This window comes from Ambystoma mexicanum, chromosome 1p (assembly GCF_040938575.1).
Source record: "Ambystoma mexicanum isolate Mex_15411 chromosome 1p, UKY_AmexF1_1, whole genome shotgun sequence".
Taxonomy (NCBI): domain Eukaryota; kingdom Metazoa; phylum Chordata; class Amphibia; order Caudata; family Ambystomatidae; genus Ambystoma; species Ambystoma mexicanum.
The window spans coordinates 235837457-235859230 of record NC_090921.1 but is presented as its reverse complement, the minus strand read 5'-3'; the positions used below and the strand labels follow the sequence as shown (position 1 = coordinate 235859230).

At 46.0% G+C, this 21774-nt stretch overlaps 1 non-coding gene across 1 annotated transcript; it reads left to right on the top strand.

The window, feature by feature from the left end:
• Window positions 1–11434: 11434 nt before the first annotated feature.
• TRNAS-UGA (transfer RNA serine (anticodon UGA)) lies at window positions 11435–11516 on the top strand. The gene has a single exon. It is a non-coding gene; the product is annotated as a tRNA-Ser (tRNA).
• The last annotated feature ends 10258 nt before the right edge of the window (window positions 11517–21774 follow it).

The following is a 21774-nucleotide window of genomic DNA, read 5'->3' as shown; positions in this document are numbered from 1 at the left end:
AGAAATGAATCACTTGGCTTTTAAAAAATCCTTGAAAACGACACTGTTTATGTAAAAATCTGTTATAATTTCTGTCTTCTTGTCTGTATGCGAGCGCCTGGATGCCTTAGGGCTTTGGCGCTATACAAATGTTATAACATAACATAACAGGACAATGCCGCGTTGTTGAGTGATTCAGGTGTACAGGAGACGCTGCCTGACGATGCGTAGCACGCAACGCTACGTCCACGCTTACGAGCCTTTAAGAACCGAGGATCGGACCCTTTGCAGCAAAGCCCTTGCAGGAAAAGACAGGGTGTTGAGCGATGCAGGTGCGCAGGAGAAGCTGCACAACAATATGAAGCATGCAACGCTACGTCCATGCTTCCAAGCCTTTAAAAACCGAGGATTGGACCCTCTGCGGCAAAGCCTGCACAGGACAAGGCTGCAGTGTTAAGCGATGCACATACGCAGGAGATGCTGGCCTATGATATGTAGCACGTAATGCTATGTCCACGCTTCTGAGCCTTTAAGAACCGAGCATCAGACCTTCTGCAGCAAAAGTCTTACAGGTCAAGTCGTGGTGTTGAGTGACGTAGGTGTTTGGCAGCAATGGTGTAGTGGCGCAGATTGTGAGTGCAGATGACTTCACCCTCCATCTGCGGCTGCAAGGTAAGAAGGTGCGTGGAGGAAGAGTAGCATTGCTACACTCCATGCAACCCCCCGACCTTGCTTGTCTGTAACATTCTCCCTCTTGCACACGTGGTGTTCCCCACTTAACTTGACCCCGGTCCCCTGGCCTTGCACATCCTTCTCAGTGCTGCTCCCCACGCAACTGCCACTGCTCCCCTGGCACCCGTCTCTACGTTGTTCCTCACATAACTTGTCCCGCTCCCCCAGCCTGTGCATCCTTTTCAGCAATGCTCCCCATGCTGCTGCCCGCGCTCCCCCAGCATTGCGCATCCTCTCTGCGCTGCTTCCCACGCAACTGCCCCGCTCCCCTGGCATCCCTCTCTGCGTTGTTCACCATGTAACTTGTCCCCACTGCCCCGGACTGTGCATAATTCTCAGCTCTGCTCCCCATGCAACTGCTCCTGCACCCCCGCGCTTGCGCATCCTTCTCAGCGTTGCTCCCCGCGTAACCCATGCCCAGTTCCCTCAGATTTATCTGCAGTCGGGTCCACAACGCAATTGAAGTCCACGCCTAATATGATTTCCCCATCCATGTAGTCCGCCAATGTCTCTGAGAACTTCCGCAAAATGTCAGCCTGCTTTTAATTAGGGGCATATAGTACGCCCAATGTGAGTTTGCGATCCCCCAGTTAACCCATGAGTAGCATATATCTCCCATCAGCATCACACAAGACTTCCAATAACCGCAGCGCTAGGCCCTTGCAAACCATGATGGCTACTCCTCCTCATTTCTTAAGGCCGCTAGTCACAAAATATATTTGCGGGTACAATTCGGTAATGAGACGCTTTTCATCTCCTTTTACTAGATGGGTCTCTTGTAAGAACACCAAATCGACCTCCATGGAGGAGAGTCTATGTAATATTGCTTTCCGCTTTATTGGAGTTTTGAGACCTCAAACATTGAGGGTCAGGCATGAGATATTAGAGTACGCCCTCGTGGATCACCTTGTACCAAGACTCTGTCCATAAGACAAATTGTGAATCAGGAGAACCCACTAGGAAAAATACTGTCGAGACATAATGCTTAAGAACTCATGGATGACCTGACCCAAACGAAAAGAGGAAGAAAAAAGGAAAACCCAGAAAAACATGTAATTCCCCAAAAACTAAACCATTAACTTGTACCTTAGAAAACCAACCGGCCATTAGAGGGGCACTCTCCCGAGAATACCACAACATTTTAACTGCCCGACATATTTGTATGACCAAAAAGTCAGGGAAAAAAGAATGCCCCATCCCTCCCTCCCAACAACAATATTACAGCTCATAAGAAGGGGAACTTTCAACCATTCGCAACAACTTCCCTATGGGTGCAGAAAGTCAGCCTGCTTTTCATTAGGGCCATATAGTACGCCCAATGTGAGTTTGTGATTCCCAAGGTACCCCTTGAGTAGCATATATCTCCCATCAGTTGACTACAGACCACCTACCATATACCAATCTACCATCTCAGATCTAAGAGCATGGTCGTCCCACCTTTATTTCATACTGACATGATTTGTAATGTTAGTTACAGGGAGGGATAAATTAAAGTTGAAAAGCGAGGGTGGAAGACTTGGAAGCCGAGAGACGCGATTGGGATGAGTGAAGGATGTGTGGATTAGTGTGACCTCAAGTCTCCCCATGTGCCAGTCTTTGAGCCTGCCAGGTGCACTGTATAATGATAGAGTAGCACTGTTCGTAAATGTAGTTCATTGCTCCTTTGTCCTTGGTTACCTGGAGACAATGAGCCCAGCAGACCCCATGTGATGGAAGACCGATGAGGCTGGGACCAATGACCTGGAATTCCCTATGGAGTAGCACAACCATGTATAGGGTCGCGCCAACCGGCCACGAGGGTTTCCACTGTATACAAATGATGCAACCTATGATGCTGTGTCCCCTTTTAAGCTTCTGCCTGCACCCTTTTCCCCCAGAACGTTCCATGGCTGACGCACCTATTCTCATAGAAGTAAAAACGTGTTATCCTTGCAAGAGTTTCTTGGGCCTTTTTCCCAAGTGGGTTGTATCTTTTCTGGTGTGAGCGTTTAGGGGCGTGCCTTCAATACATAAAACGGTTATAAAATATAAAACCAAAAACACATTATTTTTTTTTTAAAGGGTCTACCATAACATTTGAGCCCCTCCTTTACAAAGGTACAAACATCAGATATTAAATTCAAGTCATTCTAATTCATGAATAAACACATGCCATTCGTAGTGTCCCTAATTACGAACTTTCCAAAATAAGTTTGGAAACTGTCTTCTCAAAGGCTTCAGAATTGGACATATCAACAAAAGGTGTGGACTATTTTCTTCCCGTCCTACCCCACAGGAGCATTCTTTGTGGCCACTCAGCCAGGTCATTCTTGCTAACAATGGCAAGATATTTAGGCGGACCATCAATATTATTGTTCTGTGCTCCGGGGATCTCAGGGAACTTACGGCACCTCTCTCAATTATGTTCCAACTCGCGGCAACATAAAATAACACTGATGGCAACGAAGATAAGCGGTTCGTCATACCAGCCATGTTCCAGCCTGATACACTTATCCCTAAGAACATTCTTCACTTCCTCAGGGCAATTAATTTGATTAGGTATGATACCCCATCTATTTATCAGACTATTCCTATATTTGTGCCATGTATATTTCTCTTTGGATGGTGATGAGAGCATTTCCCTCACAGTGTTTAACCTGATGGGGTTCTGAATGTCAAATTTGCTAGTTTGAGGTAAAATTCCAAGAACAAGCACTCAGCAAGAACTGCAATACTATGCACCACAAGTTCAGCTCGTAGATCGTCCCCAGGCCCACTGGGGCCGATCCCTGCTATTCCTTAGAAATTCATACTGGACCACATCCGATCTCGTGAAATTCGAGAAGACCCATATTTCGCAGCTGTACAATCCTGACGCGTCTACTTTAGCTTCCATAACCCTAAGACATGTGTCCATTCTTTTGCCTCCATAACTATAATAGAAACAAATCAGACCTTTAAAGCCTTTTTGGGTTCGTTTTACCATCCTTTTAATATGATGGAGCCAGGTACCATTTCGGTGGAACAAAATTTCTAGATAATTTATATGTTTTCTCAGCTAAAATATTGACATTGTTTATTGCCCATATAAACTTCTTTTTTACAATTTCCAATCTATCTTTGTTTTCTCCAGATTCAATTGAAAACTATGCTCCTTAAAGAATCTTGCTGCATAATTTAAAGACTGTTGTAGGCCCCCGTGCGTTCAAATTAAATAAGATACCTGAGAAAAGGGAGCTCCAGACTTCGGGCTTGATTATACTAACTTCATTGTTGGCACTGAAGTTTGACCCTTTAGCTACCATCCTCCTAAGCCCCTGCACATTATTTTCTCTGACCATTTGGTCCAAACTGTCCTATTGTTTTTCTGGTGTTCTTGTGTGGTCAGCATTTTTCTTTTTGCAAAGGCTCTTGCACACCAACTTTAAAGCGCTGAATTCCCCCACCTTCAGGACCCTGGTCCTAGTTTCCTCACACAATCTCCATTTTGCCTCCCTACACTCAGAGTCAAACCATGGTGCGTCAACTCTTCTTCTGATCCGGGTACTCAATACAATGTTTTGTCTCTATTTAAGAGCCTCCACTAATCTCTGTCCCAACAGCTCAACGCACTTATCATTATAATATCTTCCTCCAGAGGATTAAGTATAGCTAATTTTAAGGGGCCAATATTCACACTATTTAACAAGGTTTCAGTCAGTCTCTTGTTTAAGATGATTTTACTTAAATCTGGATTTGCCAGATTCTCTACATTTGACTCACTAAGTCCGTCGGCTGAAATTTCCCACTTAAAACCGCCAGGGGATTATGATCGCTCTCCGGACGATTAACAACTGTGTAATCTAGGTTATTTTTGTATGCAAAATAATGTACCAGCACATAATCTATCGCTGAGGACCGTACCCCTGATCTAAACGTGGCCTTTGGGGGTTTGTCTCGAGAACATCTTCCATTTAACTCTACCAATATTTAGCATTTCAATGATTTTGATAGATAATAATTAACACTACACTTCTTGAACTGGCCTGTTTGGAGGGGCAGTAGAGCATGTCCCTGTACTATATTCTCCTTCGAGAAGTCTTTCCATCAATTTTGTAGGGATACCAACTATTAAAGCGGATTCAGTGCTGCAATATTTGATATCCTTGATTTTGAGGGTAAATATTTAACAAGAAGCCACATGAACTGGCCTCGGAATTGGGGAGGTGAATAGAGTATGCATATACAACATGGTCTCCTTCTTGGAGTATTCCCTTCTCTTTTGTCGGGATACCAAATAAAAATGTTACTATGCAACTGCAATATTTGGTACCACCTTAGCTTTAGGAAATTTCCAGTGGTTACTCTGGGAGGGGCGCCAGGTTTAGGCCTCTAGGCCACTGGGCGTGGCTACAAGGAGGCCATGAGGCACCAACTTGACCCCTAAATGGCCGCTGGCCGGGGCATAGCTAAGCGACTCCAATCTCAGCTTTGTACAAAATGACTTTATTATTTCAGAAGGCTTTCACTTAATCATAACAACTGGCATTGCTCGGGCAGCCTTCCATAGCATCATTTCTAAACCCATCTATGCAATTTAAGAAAGCAATCGCTTTTTTCAAAATTAGGCTTAGTCCTTCCGCCATTTTAGCAATGTGGGCTGAACTGCTAGGCCATGTCTCTGCTGCGCAGCAAGACAAGCAACCAGCAGATGTATTTAGGTCTTGATGGGCCCCATCAATGAGATGCAGTGAGCAAGGGACTCACATTTGTGTGTTCTCTCTCCCACAGAAGGAGAACAATTATAAACAAAAAGTGGTGGCTGTAGATCTTTGAATTAACCATAACAAATGTCATTGCTCTCTGTAGATGACAGAAAACCTGTCATATTAAGATTCAGAAGATGAACAGGGAGGGTTTTATTATTCCAATTATCTTGCAAGAAAACAGACAGTAGTGCATTCTAGCTCTACACACCAAACCACTCACTAAAACAATACGTTCCTTGTCTTTTTGGTGAAGTTCAACATCTGTTTCCAGCATTCATCACACATCACATGACGTAGTAGTTCCGGTTTAGACCAGCCTTCACTCCGACTTCCAATCCCAGCCTCCTGGGCGAGGTGCATAGGTTCACCACCCCCTTACGCACATCTACCCCGAAAGAAGGTCCCATTGTTGGAGTTGGATAAAGTCAATGCAATCCAATCATGGCTGCTGGTTGTCTTTCACCCAGTGCCCCTAAACGCTGCGCTGGGCACCCCTTTTTGTTCATGATCCGTTCACAATCTCCAACAAGCATTGTAAGTGCCAAATGTCGAATGGACAATCCTTAACCAAAGTCTACTCGGATTAACAAAATAAAATACACACTTAGGCCTACAATATATGTGTGCAGTGAAGATATCCAAACAGAAAGTGCTGTGTTTTAACGCTGGAAATCCCTCCCATTGTATGCATTTTCCCTCCCAGCACCCTATTAGATATCCATGGTGACATTTTATCATTTCACATCGCCTCAAGCAGAGGTTGACAACGCTGACAGTAGCCTTCCATACCATCATATGCAAATTACTCTTGGTCCTGCCATCAATTGGAGCAATCCACCCAGAACTGCCAGACAGTAGGTGGCACAAAGTGCAATAACATTTGCGCTGTATGCTCCTTATCCAATCAAGCCCTGAGCCAATCTGATACCAAACATTTTAGTATGGCACATGATTCATTTTTCGCTTAGGAGAAATTCATGCATGATTCAGAAGTGATGGTCTCATGCGCGAGCTAACAGCAAAATTACCCTCTATTTACTATATGAATAATATTACTGTTATGTTTGAAACAACACAGTTGTCTATTTAACCATGCATGAATGAGGCATTTTTATTGTAGTGCATACTTCCCTAAACCACTTTTAGGTGATCCTAGTTTTGACAGACATTGAAACTATGACCCATGTGGGTGACTTAAGGAAGAGGGTGGCGGGAAGCACAATTACCAGGGCGCTGAGATGATTCATTTTTGTAGTTGAACCAAATTGGTTTGGTATGTGGAGCAAAAGAAATGATGAGTCTATGTCAGCTCGAATGGTTTAGAGTGCTTCTTTTATTAACATCTATGGTGCTGACACAGGTTTCGACCCAACCAGGGTCTTTATCAAGGCTGCAGAGGTTCAACCGTACCGCAATGGTTTTGTTTATTCGATGATAAGAAATGAGGACACAGTAGTAGGTGACAAAATAAATAGTAATGGTGAGCCGTGCGAGTAACATGACATCAATGAGGTGGAAAGGAACAATGGTGATTCATTTGCTTGAAGCAATTTGAGTTACGTGAAAGTGTCACATTGTGGGTGATTTGAAAACAGTATTGATATTGCAAGTTGCGTTGTACGTTGCACGAAATAAATACCTGTTAGACATTGCACGTTTGATTTTATAAATACGTTGCATATTACACGATTTTTGCGTCAAACAAGGGAGGAAGGAGATTCACCAAGGGAGGGAAAGTAAACAGAGGAACACGTTGTTAGTTGTAGTGCCTATCCAGATAGGAAGTGTGGGGCTGCTTGGGGGCCCCTCGAGTGTGGGAGAAATGTATGGCTTACACAGAGAAGAAGGTTCATGTCAGGTTTGCCGGGTGGAAGCTTCAAATTATACTCTGCTGGGTAGCCAGCTGAGGAAGAAAATGATGGAGTAATAAATAGTATTAGAAGTGGGGTGTCAGTGGCCCTATAGGGGTGGATCATGTGTCTTGTTATGGATCCGTGTAGTGGCTGCAGGCTCTTAGGTAGTAGTGTTAGTGTCTGGTGGGTGCCTGCAGTGTGTGTTTCCGCACTGTGACGAGCTGTGACTGCAGAAGTGCTGGTGGGTTCGGGATGTGATCAAGGGATGTGAATTGGCTAAGCTTGGTGTGGAATACACAGAGTTGTAAGTTGCAGAGCTGTGACATTATGACGCATGGGGGTGAAGCCAAGATTCTGATAGTGTGACAGGTGTTGGCGCCAGCGGGCTCAGAGGTGCCTGCTGTTATGCTTGGATCACGGAGGGCTTAATATTGTATGTTTATGGCTCATTAGGGCTACCCTAATGGAAATCACAGCTTGGGCTGGTAGTATGATCGGCAGTGCTTTCGCCAGGCCAAGGGAAGGCTAAGGATGTCTGGTGGTTTGGCACATGGGCTGAATGAGAAATTAAAGAGTTTGTAAATTGCAGAGTTGCAAAATAATGACGCATGGGGGTTAAGCCAAGGCTTCTGATAGTGTTGACAGGTGTTGACGCCAGCAGGCTCAAAGGTGCCCGCAGTTGTACTTGGATCACGGAGGGCTTATAATATGTAGTATGTTTTTGTCTCATTGGGGCTATCCTAAATGGAATTCACAGCATTTTGCTGTTACATGTTTAGGATGCTGAGGCGCCATGGGGCGCTGCCATTTTGGGCTGGTAGTATGATCAGCGGTGCTTTCACCAAGCCAAGGGACAGGTTGAGATGTCTGGTGGCTTGGCACATGGGCTGGATGTGGTTTAAGAATTAAAATAATGATGCATGTGTGGGATGCTAAGGCGCCGCAGGGGTGTGGCCAGTTTGGGCTGAGAGGAGGGTTGAGGTGTACTAGTTGAGCCAACATAGTGGCTAAGGCTGTGTAAGAGTTAATACTTCTGCAGGATCATGCATGTGAGTTGTACTTGTGTCTTGTGACCCTGTAATGTCCGGGATGCTTCTATAGCTTGGACGAGTGTTAAGAGCGATGGTGATCTCGGACCTGAAGGGGCTGAATGTAGATGGGAATGCCCAGTGGAATGTAGGTGACTAATTTGTTAGGATCTGTATTAGTACTGGAGGGGATGAGGGCTTATTGGGTGGAGTTGTGGACATAAGGCATCACATTCATATGAGTTACTTTTATTACAAAAAGACATTTAGCTCATGTTCCTTATTAAGACCTAGGTCCACACATCTGTATTTACAAATCAGTCGTGCTTCCTTTTGTTGAAGTATCAGAGCTCACGGTTCACTCCATGTGAGTCACGCTTTACAGTTTCTAGTCCGACAAACTTGATGTCAAGTTTGTTGTCCAGTTGGTGGGATTCTTGCCAGTGGGCAGCCAGTGGGTGCCTTGCATCTGATGAGTTAAGGAGGCTCAGATGTTGCTGTATCCTTGTCCTGAGTTACCGGGTGGTGTTTCCAATATACTTCAGTTTGCAGACACAGATAATCACATATTCAACAAATTCCGTTTTACAATTTATGAGCTGGTTGATCTTGTGACAGAGTGTGTCATTGAAGTTGACAGACTTTGTATTTACTGCATGTGGGCACATTGAATATGTTCCACATTTGTTAAAGCCTGAGTGTTTTTGGCGTACCGAGCCAGTTGGAGCTGGTTTGTACTAGAGGTGCCATGTAAGATGGGCTGAACATGTTTTTGAGGTTTGGAACTTTTGAGAATGAAATTGGAGGTTTTGGGGGATCCATTTCTGGATGTCCGTATCAATGTAGAGTATGTGCCTATGTTATTCAGTATTTTTTGCACCTTGTAGCTGTCCTGGTGCAACTGAGTGCCATATCTTATTGTCTCATCCGTTGGTTTGTACTTGGTTTTAGGGGTTAGGAGTGTGTCTCTAGGCGTGCTTGTGGCCTTAGTGATTCCTGCTTCAATTGTTTTTAGCTGGTATCCTCTGTTGGTAAATATTTATTTTAGAAGAAAGCATTCCGCTTGATATGCTGGGTCAGTGCTGCAGTTTCTCCTTGCCGAATGTATTCTCCCTTTGGGATGTTATCAATGACAGACATTCTGTGGCAGCTAGTGACAAAAAGGACTCAGTTGACCTCTGTCGGTTTTCTGTATGCTGTCGTGTGTAGTTCCCAGTCCTCCACTGTGATTCTAATATCTAGAAAATCTATGGTGTGGTAACTTTGGTTGCCTGTGAGTTAAATACCAAAGGTATTGTTGTTGAATGCACTTAGTTTTTCCAGTGTACCAGACCAGATCATGAGCACATTATCAATGTATCTGAACCATTTGTATATATGGTTGTTGAAGTCTTGGTTTGTGAAGGCATGGACCTGTTTATAATGATTCATGAACAGATTAGCAATCGCTGGGGCATAGGTAGCTCCAATAGCGATGCCTTTAGTTTGTTTAGCATAGGCATGGTCTATGGCTTTAAGGGCTAGTGCATGGTCAACTGAGGTGGACAATGCCTTCACATCCAGAGTCACTAGTAAGTATCCAGGTTCTCAGGATATTTCTTGAAGGATAAGGAGAGTGTGCATTATATCGCTGAGGTGTGTCTGTATCTTCAAGACTTCTCTGTCAATTAAGCTGTTAACGTATTTTGTGATTTATTCCGTAACCCATCCAATGCCGCTCAGGATGGGTGTTCCTTCTGGGATAGACACAACATATTTCTGTACTTTGGGCAATTAGAAAATTACTTGGATGATTTGATTTGCCCAAGATCATATAAAAACCGGGGGTAAGGTAGTGGCAAGGGGTAAATACGGGTTGTAGAGGGAACGTGAGGTATGTATGTTTAGCTTTCAAAATCGTCTTTATTTTACCACAATAAATGCTCTCTGACCATTTTTCATTGTTTACTAGCTTTCAAACTTGACCTTAATTTATTACCAAAAATTCCCAAGCTTTCTTTCAAGATCGTTATTTTATTTGAAAATATTCTCTCATTCTTTACATACCAGTAATATTGTGGCATAGTGGGAGGGGGAAGCAGGGTGTAACGGTAATACGAGATAGGGTTTTTTAGCTTTCAAAATCGCCCTTACCACAAACAAATGTTCTCTGACAGTTTTACATCGCTTACTTGTACATACGTGTACACAGCTTTCCAAATCTTTATTGTATTGGGAAAAAATTAAAACTTGCACACACGTGTCAAATATACTGTAAAAAATACAAATTTTGTACTCTTTCCCTGCGCACTACAAAAAAGGCTCATACCTGCGCATCATCCTCCTTATTTTAGTGTAAAAAATGCTCACACCTGCAATCCTTCAATTATCAGTGTACAGAGAAAGGATGCAAAATGTGCATTGTTTGCCTCTACATTTGGCAGCTGTGTGCTAGTTTGAAAATTATTCCCAATATAATAAGGGTGATTTTGAAAGTTGTGCAATCAAAGAAAGTTTATTGCACAACTTTCAAAATCGTCCTTATTTAATTGATAACAAATCTCAAACTTGCACACAACTGTCAAATATATTGTTACAAATGCACATTTCGCACCCTAGCCCACACACTGACAGCTGCTAAACGAAGGATCACAGCTCGGTGTGCAGCTGCTTCTGTCTGTTTTTATGCTCGGCTGCGAGAACAGCCGAAGTCCAGGGTGCACCCTTCCCCTATGGGATACCAAATATTACATAACACCGGTAATCTGATATCAGGCGTTGAGAAGTGCAGGTACTAAGAAGTGCATGTACTGAGGGCTGGGTAGGACTGGTCCATTTAAAGGACTGGATAATCCACACAGCCCTAGGAGCTGGATTGAGAATTGTGTTAAGAAATAACTTCTCCACATTTTCCAACTCCCCTACCTTATTGAGAGAGATTTTTGGTGGAGTATATATTTTTTAATATGTAACCCCTCTTAACTATCAATGCGGCCCTTTGTGATTTGGCACTTTCAAACTTCACTCTTTTAACCTTCAACGGAGCCCACTGTGAGACGGCTGATATACTGTCAAGTCACGTAGTTTACATTCTGTTATCACAGATGTGCCGGCAGTAAGACGCGCAATCAGGGTAGTAGTCGTGGCCGAGCGGTTAAGGCGATAGACTTGAAATCTATTGGGGTTTCCCCGCGCAGGTTCGAATCCTGCCGACTACGAAATTTTTTTAACATTTTTTTTTTTTACTACTTCGATTATAATGTAATCAGTAACAATTCATAAAGAGTACTACTACTGCAAAAAAGGTTACTTCAAGCCATTAACGCATTAAATTCGATTTGAAGATGAATTGCTTTCCACAAATGTTACGAGCTTTGGGCAACAATAGGTTTCAACCTTATGTTTTGCTAGCACTGGTTTGATTCAATTTAACAAACGTATAATGCTGTGTGGCGTATGGCTTACCTGAATAATGGCACTCATTATTCCGTGCATTGGGTTTACTGAGGAGGACGCCGTCTGCCCCGAGCCATTCAGTAACGAGAAACCGCTGCAAATGCTCGCTGCTTGTGTGCTCGGTCCAGTGAAACGGTATGTACGTTTTACACTGGTTCGGCCAGTGTTTTTTTAAATTCACTAATCACAAAAAGTACAGGATGAAGCAAGTCTACCGTTCTTATTCAGTTAGATTTAGAACGGATTGACGCCGCCAACGGCGCTGTGGCTTAGTTGGTTAAAGCGCCTGTCTAGTAAACAGGAGATTCTAAGTTCGAATCTCAGCAGTGCCTTGCTTTTTGTTTTTATATATATGACACAGTGTAGAAAATCGCTTTACAAAATAAAAAACTAACCATATCATTAAAGATTTATGATCCTTCCTACCTGTTTGAGGCATTTTTGTTTCACCGTTAGTCATTCTGTTTCCCATCGTTTACCCCTCCTATTATTTCCTTGCTCGTGTGGTGTGTTACACAAATACCACGTGAATGCATAAAAAAGCCTCTAATCCAACCAGAGATAAGGGATTTTAGAATGTGTATGGTGCAACATCAACATGTGTGCAAAATGGTACAGCAGACTATCTTTTGAGGGCACACATCAATTACTGTTATTGCAGATACACATACAGCCAAAACAATAATTGCTGCATTCTGAGTGACACTCATGGTGGCAGTGGCATTGTGTGCTACAACATTTCAAAATGCATGGTGCCTGTCCATTATTTTTTATGTTAAATCATTTTTATTCATATTGCTAAGCATTACACTTAAAAAATAAATCAGTTGGTTACATAGGAGATTTCATAAAAAGTGATACTACAGTAGAGACACTTTTGTTTGGGATAAAATAAATTATAGTTAATAAACCAGTTAATATATTTCAAAGTAATGCGTATGAGGTTGAAAATATTAGCAAAATGGGATAAATGCTCTCCAGTACCAAGCCGCTCTGCCTGAGTGCTCTTGGGGCATTGGGGAACAGCAAGGCGGTAACTTCAGGCAGGTGGTTTTGCATGGGCCTTTTGATAAACGCCCTTGCCCCTTCCCCCCTATTACACCTGACCCTTTAGCGTGAAAAGGTTGGATAGCATGCTTATTGTGATGTCACGTGGCAGAGAGACAAGGTCACGTGTCATGAGGGCGGGAGCGGAAATAAAGGTACCACCGGAACTGGCAGTTTGGCGCCAGTCTGGGTTTATGCACCCAACCAAGTAGTTGTGTGTTCTGTTAGCTGTGCAGCAACCACAGGCCTAAGCAGGCCCCTGCACCTTGCTGAGGCGTCGCATCACCGGCGTCCGCAACATCACACTGGCGACGAGGACGGCGCATTACCCACGCGCCCCTCTCTGAATAATTGTGTTACCATCCATTAAGCAACCCGGTAAAAGAATACAGCGGCTGCTGTTAAACATCACACTTCATGAGAACGTACCTTCATCATCCCACTCCGGCGAACATTCCACTCGTAAGCGGAGGACACAAGCCTCACTATCAGGCCCCCAGCGTTCTATGGGATGTCCTACAACATGGAAGGCGAGCCTCGCTTTTAGGCCACCAACGTTCTGAAGTTCCGACAACACGGAAGGAGAGCCTTGCTTTCAGGCCTCCAACGTTCTGAAGGAAGCCTGGCAATAGGCTTCTTTGCAGGATATTACATGCGCATGGATGATTACATCGCATAGAGCACGTGCCTCCTTCTCACACCCCCAACGTTCCGTGAGGACAGAAACAACCAAATGTCATCGCGATCAGCGCACACAACACGCCAGAGGAACGCCACACCACGCACTCGACAAGCACTTGTGATGCTCAATGTGTAACGCTGACGAGTGACTCTTTCCACTCCCCACTAAGCTACGATGGCAGAGGGCCCCCCCCCCACCGTTGCCGCCACCCTGAAATCAGCAATTCAGGCGATCCAAGTTCTCAAAACACAGGGATACACCTCCCCCAAGCAGCCACAGAGTGGCTGTGGACTACAAAAAGCTCCAAGCAACAGAAACACAGGTGAGAGGAGCCCATTTCTCGCAGCCAGGCACTGTAACACCACTAGAAGCACATGCTCGCGCCTGCACAAGAAAGAGACTGTAAATTTCCTGCGCGTAAACTGTGGCCTGCCTCACAACACCGCGACTCGACCATGTCCAGCACAAACGCGAGCCCTCAAGGGCAGGCGCAAGTCCGTCGGCTAGTAGGGGCAACAACTCAGATCACCCAGACCCTGCACTCACCACCCTCATGGCACCTTTTGACCCTTTCACCACAGGGGCAGCCATTTGCTGGGGAATCTGGATACAGCAATTCCAAATGCACCTTGATGCCAGAGAGATCACAGCTGACAGAAACGCACTTTCCTCTTGCTCAACATCGGAGCTGCGGCACTACGCCTCTTCAATGCCATCCCGGACAACGGAAGTGCAAATGACTACGACACCGCCAAGAACGCACTCACAAACAAGTTCAGGCCTGACCTCAATTCCGACTATGAACGATTCCATTTCTGTATGGCCAGGCAACGAGAAACCGAAACAGTGGACAATTTCCATGCCCGCCTATGGGAAATGGCAGTCAGCTGCGAATTCCCCAATGAGGAATTCGCCATACGTCTCCAAATAATCAACGGAATTCTGTCAGAAAAGCTAAGGAGAGCCGTCCTGTCAGAAAAGAACATGTCACTAGCTCACATACTCGAGATGGGGCACCTTCGAGAACTCACGGACGACCAGGTAGCAGTGATCGAGGCTGCAATCCAGCGTCTACCACTAGACAACCCGAGGAAAACCGAGGAGGTCGCAGCCATATCGAGATGCCAAGACACACAAGAACGAGGAGGCAAAGGTCTTGACCCATCCACACCCCACAGGCCTCAAGGAAGCGGGAATTCTTGCAAGTGGTGCGGTGGTCCAATGCACAGAGGAGAAACATGCCCTGCGTGGGGGTCGACCTGCCGAAAGTGCAACCGCCTCAATCATTATGTAGCAGTCTGCCTGCATCCGCCAAGCGGAGGAGATCTTGACCAACCACCGCAACAACCACTAGAACATAGAAAGAAGTTAACCAAGCCGGAAAGGAAAGGGCGAGGGCTGCGGACCACACGCAGAGGTCACCTGACACGAGTGAAAGTGAAGAGAGTGAAGACAGTGCCTCCCCTGACAGATGGGACAAAGAAAGGCGAAAGAAGCCCAGCAAGAGAGTACACCGTGTACATCTCATTTCAGTGGTAGAACCCAGGAGGTCTAAGCAACGGAAGAGAGATGGCAAACCAATAAAGGTAATCATCGACACTGGCACAACCATCAACGTCATGCCAATAACAGCCTTTGACAGACTCCAGCCGAAGCCTGTGCTCCAAGACAGGAAGATACGACTCTTCACATACGGCTGCAAGAAACCACTGCCGGTACAAGGATCTTTCAGATCAGACCTATCGCCCAACAACACTGCGTGCAGAGCCAGGATCTATGTAGTCGATGCCGGCTCTGAGACTCTCCTAAACTGCAAGACAGCGGAAAAACTGAGATTGATACAGTTTGCATTCAGCATTCAACACACAGAAATCAATGACTTACTTGAAAAACACTGCAAGGTATTCCAGGGCATCGGCTGCCTGAAAGGCAGATCCATCAAATTACACATTGACCCCACCATTGAACTGAAGGCAGTGCGACATCGCAGAGTACCGTTCCACATGAGGGAGGGAGCGACACATCACGCCGACCATAGATGAGCTCATCGTCGACCTAACAGGAGCAAAGATATTCAGCAAACTAGACCTCAGGTCAGGATATCACCAACTCAAACTGGCAAAAGAGTCGAGATACATCACCACCACCTTCTCCTCTCACCTCGGCCTGAGGAGATACAAATGCCTGAACTTTGGGATATCATTGGCGACGGAAGTATTTCAGCATGAAATCCGAAAGGTTCTGAACGGCCTAGAAGGGACAACCAACATCAGTGATGACATCATTGTGTATGGAACAACTGACAAGGAACACCACAAGCGCTTAGCCGCAGTACTACACCGGCTCGAAGAAGCAGGTCTAACACTGAACGTAGAAAAGTGCGAGTTTGGAAAAGAGGAACTCTGTTTCTTTGTATACATGTTCAACTCGAAAGGGGTGTCGCCGGATCCAGCAAAAGCGGAGGACATCAAAACCAACAGAGCCCCACAATCCGCTACGGAAGTTAGAAGCTTCATGGGAATGGCAACGTATTGTGCAAGATTCATCCCAGACCTCGCTACCATAGCGAGCCCCCTCCGCAAGCTCACGAAAAAAGATCAGAAGTGGGAGTGCTCGCCCATCCACCAGCAAGCCTTCCAACTGATCAAAGACTCGCTATCTGCCTCCACAACCATGGCGTTTTATGACATTGAAAGACACACTAAACTCCTTGTTGATGCTAGCCCAGTAAGCCTCGGGGCCGTGCTTACCCAACTCGACAAAGAAGGCAATGTACCCCCCATCGCATTCGACAGCCGTGCATTGACCAAAACTGATCAAAACTACACGCATATTGAGAAAGAAGCCCTCGCAATCCTATGGGGGTTCAAACACTTCAAAGTCTACCTACTGGGAAAGCAAGCAAAGATATTCTCCGACCACAAACCCCTCATCCCCATCTTCAAGGGCTCTTCGCCACACCCCCGGCACGTATCAAGAAGTGGATGCTACAACTCCAGCCCGACAACATCGAGGAGGAATACCGGGTCGGGGCAGATAACCTTGCAGACTACCTATCCTGCCACCTACGACCTGTCACAGACCAGGAAAAACAGCATGCGACAAAGACAGACGAACACGTATGTCACGTAGTCGCATGCGCCCAACCGCGGGCCCTCCCCCTACAGGAAGTGGCAGAAGAAACCAAGGCAGGCGCTATCCTAGCCCAAACCAGGCAAGCCATCCAGTCGGGGAGCTGGAAAATCTTTCTAACCTCTGTTGCCCAACGCACAAAGTCAGCCCAGGAGAAGCTACAGGCTATCTTTGGAATCCACCACGAACTTACCATAGCCCCTGAAGGAGTACTACTCAAAGGGCACCGGATTGTGCTACCGACCACACTTGAGGAAAGAGCCCTCAAACTGGCCCACTGTGGGCACCAAGGAATTGTAAAAACAACTTTGGACCTAAAGTCCAGGATGTGGATGCCCCACATGCAACAGCGAGTAATGGACCTTGCGGAGTTCTGCGCTGCCTGTCAAGCCACCAGGAGAGCGCAGACCCCTGAGCCCATTATCAGCGCCCCAAGGAGCAGAAAAAGGTGGGAATCTGTCAGCATAGACTACTGCACCATTGTGGGGGAGGGGTACCTACTAGTTTTGGTAGACAAATTTAGCTGATACCCGGAGGTCGAACACGTGGCATCTACCAACGCAGAGACAATGACCCTAGCACTAGAAAAGATATTTGCAGTACATGGCATACCTTCCAAAATCAAGAGTGACAATGGGCCCCCTTCACTAGCCAAGAACTCCGACAATTCTTCCAGGACCTCAACATACGGCAGAAAAGGATAACCCCAGGTTGGCCACAAGCAAACAGTGAAGCCGAGCGATTCATGGGGTCACTCAACAAAGTAATCCGCATCGCCAAAAAGCGGGGCCATTCCTGGTTAAACGCTGTGTATCGGTTTCTGAGGACCCACCGTCAGACCCTGCACTCCTCAACCGGGATCAGCCCCGCAGCCCTCATGTTCGGGGTGCCGATCCAAGCTGAACTCCCTATCCACCCAAACTGGGTGGCACCGATCTGGACCTCACAGCCATAGAGGCACGGCGAGTCAAACGGAATGAGCAAGAGAGCTGAGCTCGCCGAGCCAGTCACCGGGAACTGCTGCCAGGAGACACAGTAGTCATCAAAAACCGGACCTCACCAAAGAAGATGTCTCTAAACTTCGAGTTCAGACCATGGACAGTCAGCGCTGCAAACCACAGCATGATCACAGCTACCAGAGGGAGTGAAACAGTGATCAGGAACATATCCCATTTCTGGAAAGTCTCGGCGGCTATGTGGGAGGAAGGACCAAAGACCCCGAGCAGGGAGCCCAGATCACTGGCCCGACAGGAAACCACTGAACTATCAGAAGCTCACAACACACCCCAAGAACAGATAGAGCCAGCGCCATGCTAAAAAAAGCCCAGCTGGAGACCCCTCCGGCAGGGGAAGCCGAGAGGACTCAGCCCCACTACCATCTAAGGGAGAAGCCGCTGCCGCCATCCCGTCTCCAAGGGTACGTCGTACAAGGTGTCTATCACTGATCGAGCACGGCCAGGACGTGCTCCTAGAAACTAGAATGAACCTCACATGTTTGAAAATGTTACTGTTAATGTGTAAATGGAAAAGCATTCTAAGTTTGGGAGGAATATGATGTCAAGTGGCAGAGAGACAAGGTCACGTGTCATGGGGCGGGAGCAGTAATAAAGGTAACACCGGAACCGGCAGTTTGGCGCCAGTCCGGGTTTATGCACCCAACCAAGTAGTTGTGTGCTCTGTTAGCTGCGCAGCGACCACAGGCCTAAGCAGGTCCCTGCACCTTGCGGAGGTGTCGCATCACCTGCGCCCGCAACATCACACCTATAACCAAAACGATGCAGGCTCAAATTGATGAGTTCCTGTGAAATTACAGCAGGGTCAGTTTGCTCGACGCAATGGAGGGGAGCTATCCCATCTTGCACTCCCTGTCAGAGTTTCCCTCCTCACATCTACGCTTCTAGAATTTACATCCTGTGACTATGGAAAGAAAGATGGTAAAAAATAGAGGAAATTTGCCAAAAGGCTGATATCCCGTTTTGATTCCGTGTCTCTCAGCCATTTCTAGTGCAGACATTTTGCGTGTTGAACTCCCAAATTGGTTCCGTTCCACAAACTGGGTTTTGATTGAGTGTGTCTTCCCTCATTGCGTCTTCCTTATTATTCTTGTGCAGGGACATATTGTTTATTTATTTTTTTATTTATTCATTCATTTGTATAGCGCGCACAAGCCCTCAGGCATCAGGGTGCTGTGGAGAACTGGTTACATGAGGCCATTAGGCCCAATAGGTGGTTACTGTGTTACATTGATGCAGTGGTTACATTATTGCACATAGTCATGAAAGTATATACAATGCATTCAAGTGAAGGCACAGGCGGTTAAAGTGGTGCATTGATGCAGTGGTTACATTGTTTCATATAGTCATAAAAGTATATACAATGCATTCAAGTGAACATAGTCATATTGATACAACGGTCCAGAAGTGGTGGGATGCCAGAATCACGCAGGTTAATTGAAGAGCTAGGTTTGAAGGGCTTTGAGCTTAAGCCCCCTGCTTTGGAAAGTTTGAATGTCAGCTGAACTAGTCTTTGTGTGTAAGATGTTCTGACAGGCCTGGTTGAATGTGATTTGGAGAATCTTTTGGACATGTAGGGTGGTGCTGATTTGGAGATGCATCTGTGGGTGATGGTTAGGGTCTTCAAGAGAATTCTTTCCCAGATAGGGAGCCAGTGAACCTTCCTGTGGGCAGATGAGATGTGGTCAGTTTTGGGGAGGTCGAGGAAGGGTTTAGGGCATTATTTCCAATGACTTGCAGTATTTTTAGATTGTGGGCTGATTTGCCGGAAAATAGAGCATTACAATAGTCTAGTCTAGCACCCACCACGGCGCAAGCTATCGTCAGGCAGCTTTCTTGTGATCGAAAGTGTCTTGAGGCGTTAAGGAGCTTGGTGGTATCTGCAGGTGAAGAGGCGATGCCGTTGACTTGTCTGGTAAGTGTTAGTGAGGCATCTATATAGACTCCCAGGGTTTTGACAGCGGGTGAAACTGGGATTTGGATGCCATCGATGACGAAGATCGAGTATTCAGGGTTCAGTTTGTTTAGAGCTGTTGAGTGTCCTATGATAAGGAGTTCCGCTTTGTCATCATTCACGCAAAGGCCGTGGGAGGCCATCCATGCTTGAATGATGGGGAAGGTTGAGTTTAGTGTGGCGGCGTCTTCTGAGTATGTGCCAGTGAGAGGGAGGAGAATTTGAGTATCATCTGCGTAACGAGTATATGCAATCCCAAGAGAATCAAGGAGGTCGAAGAGGGCTTTGTGAAAATGTTATAGAGGGTAGCGGTAACATATGAGCCTTGGGGGACTCTGCAGTTGATTGGAGAAGGTGTTGCACTAGCATTCTCAGAGAAGACTTTTATTCTTCTACCTTCTAGGAAGGAGGCAATCCATGATGTTGCTTCTGATGAGAAGGATGCTGCTTGGGTAAGGTGTTGGCAGAGTATGATGTGGTCAACTAAGTCAAACGCTACTGACAGGTCTAGTAACAGCAGCAGGGCAAGTTTGCCCATGTCCTTTATGTAATCCATCTAATTTTTTAAGTCAAGGAGAGCAAATTCGGTTCCGTGCGCTGGGCGGAATCCGGATTGGCGGATTCCGAGTATCTGGTTTTCTTCTAGGTGTTTCTGTATTTGGACATAGGCTGCTCTGTCGAGGATCTTTAGCAGGAAGGGGACAGTTGTGATGGGGCGATAGTTATTGGGGGATGTTGGATCAAGGATTGTTTTTTCTAGGAGCAGTATGACCCATGCTTCTTTGATGCTTGCAGGTACTACGTTTGTGCTGAAGGAGGAATGTATGACTGCTGTGATAAACGGCCCAAAGCTTCAGCTCAGTCTTTGATCAGGGGGGCTGGGAATATGTCTCCTTTTCAGTTTTACAGCTTGAGGCTTTTCAGGATGTCGAGGGTGTCTTGGTCGGAGATTGTGTTGAATTTGAACAGCGGTGGGGTGTTGAGCGGGGCAGAGTGGAGGTTTTGTTTTGTCAATGATTTTATTTTGGAGTAAGCTGATTTTGTTTTGCATGGCGCTTTAGACGCTGTCGCACCAGGCGCAGTTTTTGGAAAGCAGGGATGGAGGGGAGACTGGGGCTTCAAGTTCCTTGAGGATGGGGAATAATTCTCTGGTATTAGAGGTTACGTTGGCAGTTCTGGAATTGAATGTGTTGGCTTTGGCTTGGATGATAGCATTTTAGTATTGTCTGGATACGTTTATGAATTCTTGTCAGAGGGCAGGTTTCTCCAAGAGATTTTGGATTGTCTCATCTTTGCTTTGAGTTCTGAGTGGTCCTGGAAAAACCAGGAGTTGGAATGCACTATAAGTTTGGCTTTTTTTGGGGCTAATGGGGCAATTATTTTGATAGCATTGAGTTTTAGTGCATAGGTCTACGAGATTGTTTGTGTCAAGGCTGGTTAGGATGTCTGTGTTGAGGGCTACCAGAAAAGGCAGGAGGCTTTCTTTAGTTAGCTTGCAGGCAGTACAGACTAAGGAGAGGGGCATCGTAATGGTGGGAGTTTTGATTTGTCGACCAATGGGGATGGTGAACATGATGATATGGTGATCCAGGCATGGGGTGTTTGACATGATAGAGATGTGGCAGTTTAGGTCGGCTATCCAGTCTAAAGAGCGTCCTTTGTTGTGTGTGGGGCTGTCGATACAGTGACTAAAGCCAACAGCGGATAGTGAATTGGTGAGTGAGGTGACTGATACCTCATTGGGGTCATTGAGGCCAATGTTCAGGTCACCCAGGAGGAGTATTTATGAGGACGGTTTTGTGTTCTCTTGTAGGATTTGAAGAAGGTCGTCTTAAAAGGAGAGGATGGGGCTGGGTGACCAGTAGACTAGGTGGGCGGTGATAGTGATGGGACGGGATATTGGCATTTTTTGTGAGAGTTGTTGTTAAGGGAGGTGTTAACTTGTCTGATGCGTAGGTGGTCCTTGCTGATAATGGGTACTCCACCACCTTTGGTGTTCTGTCTGTCACTCCTGAGGATGGTGTAGCCTGGTGGTATGGCAAGGGAGAGAGCTGGCCCTGGGAATTTTGGGCTTTTCGGCTGACGGTTTGTGACCAGCATTTAGCAAGGGCCCATGAGACAGTCAATCCCGGGGGACCTTTGTATATCTCATCATCTTATAATTGTGTTGCTGGTCATGCGCCCACTAGGTC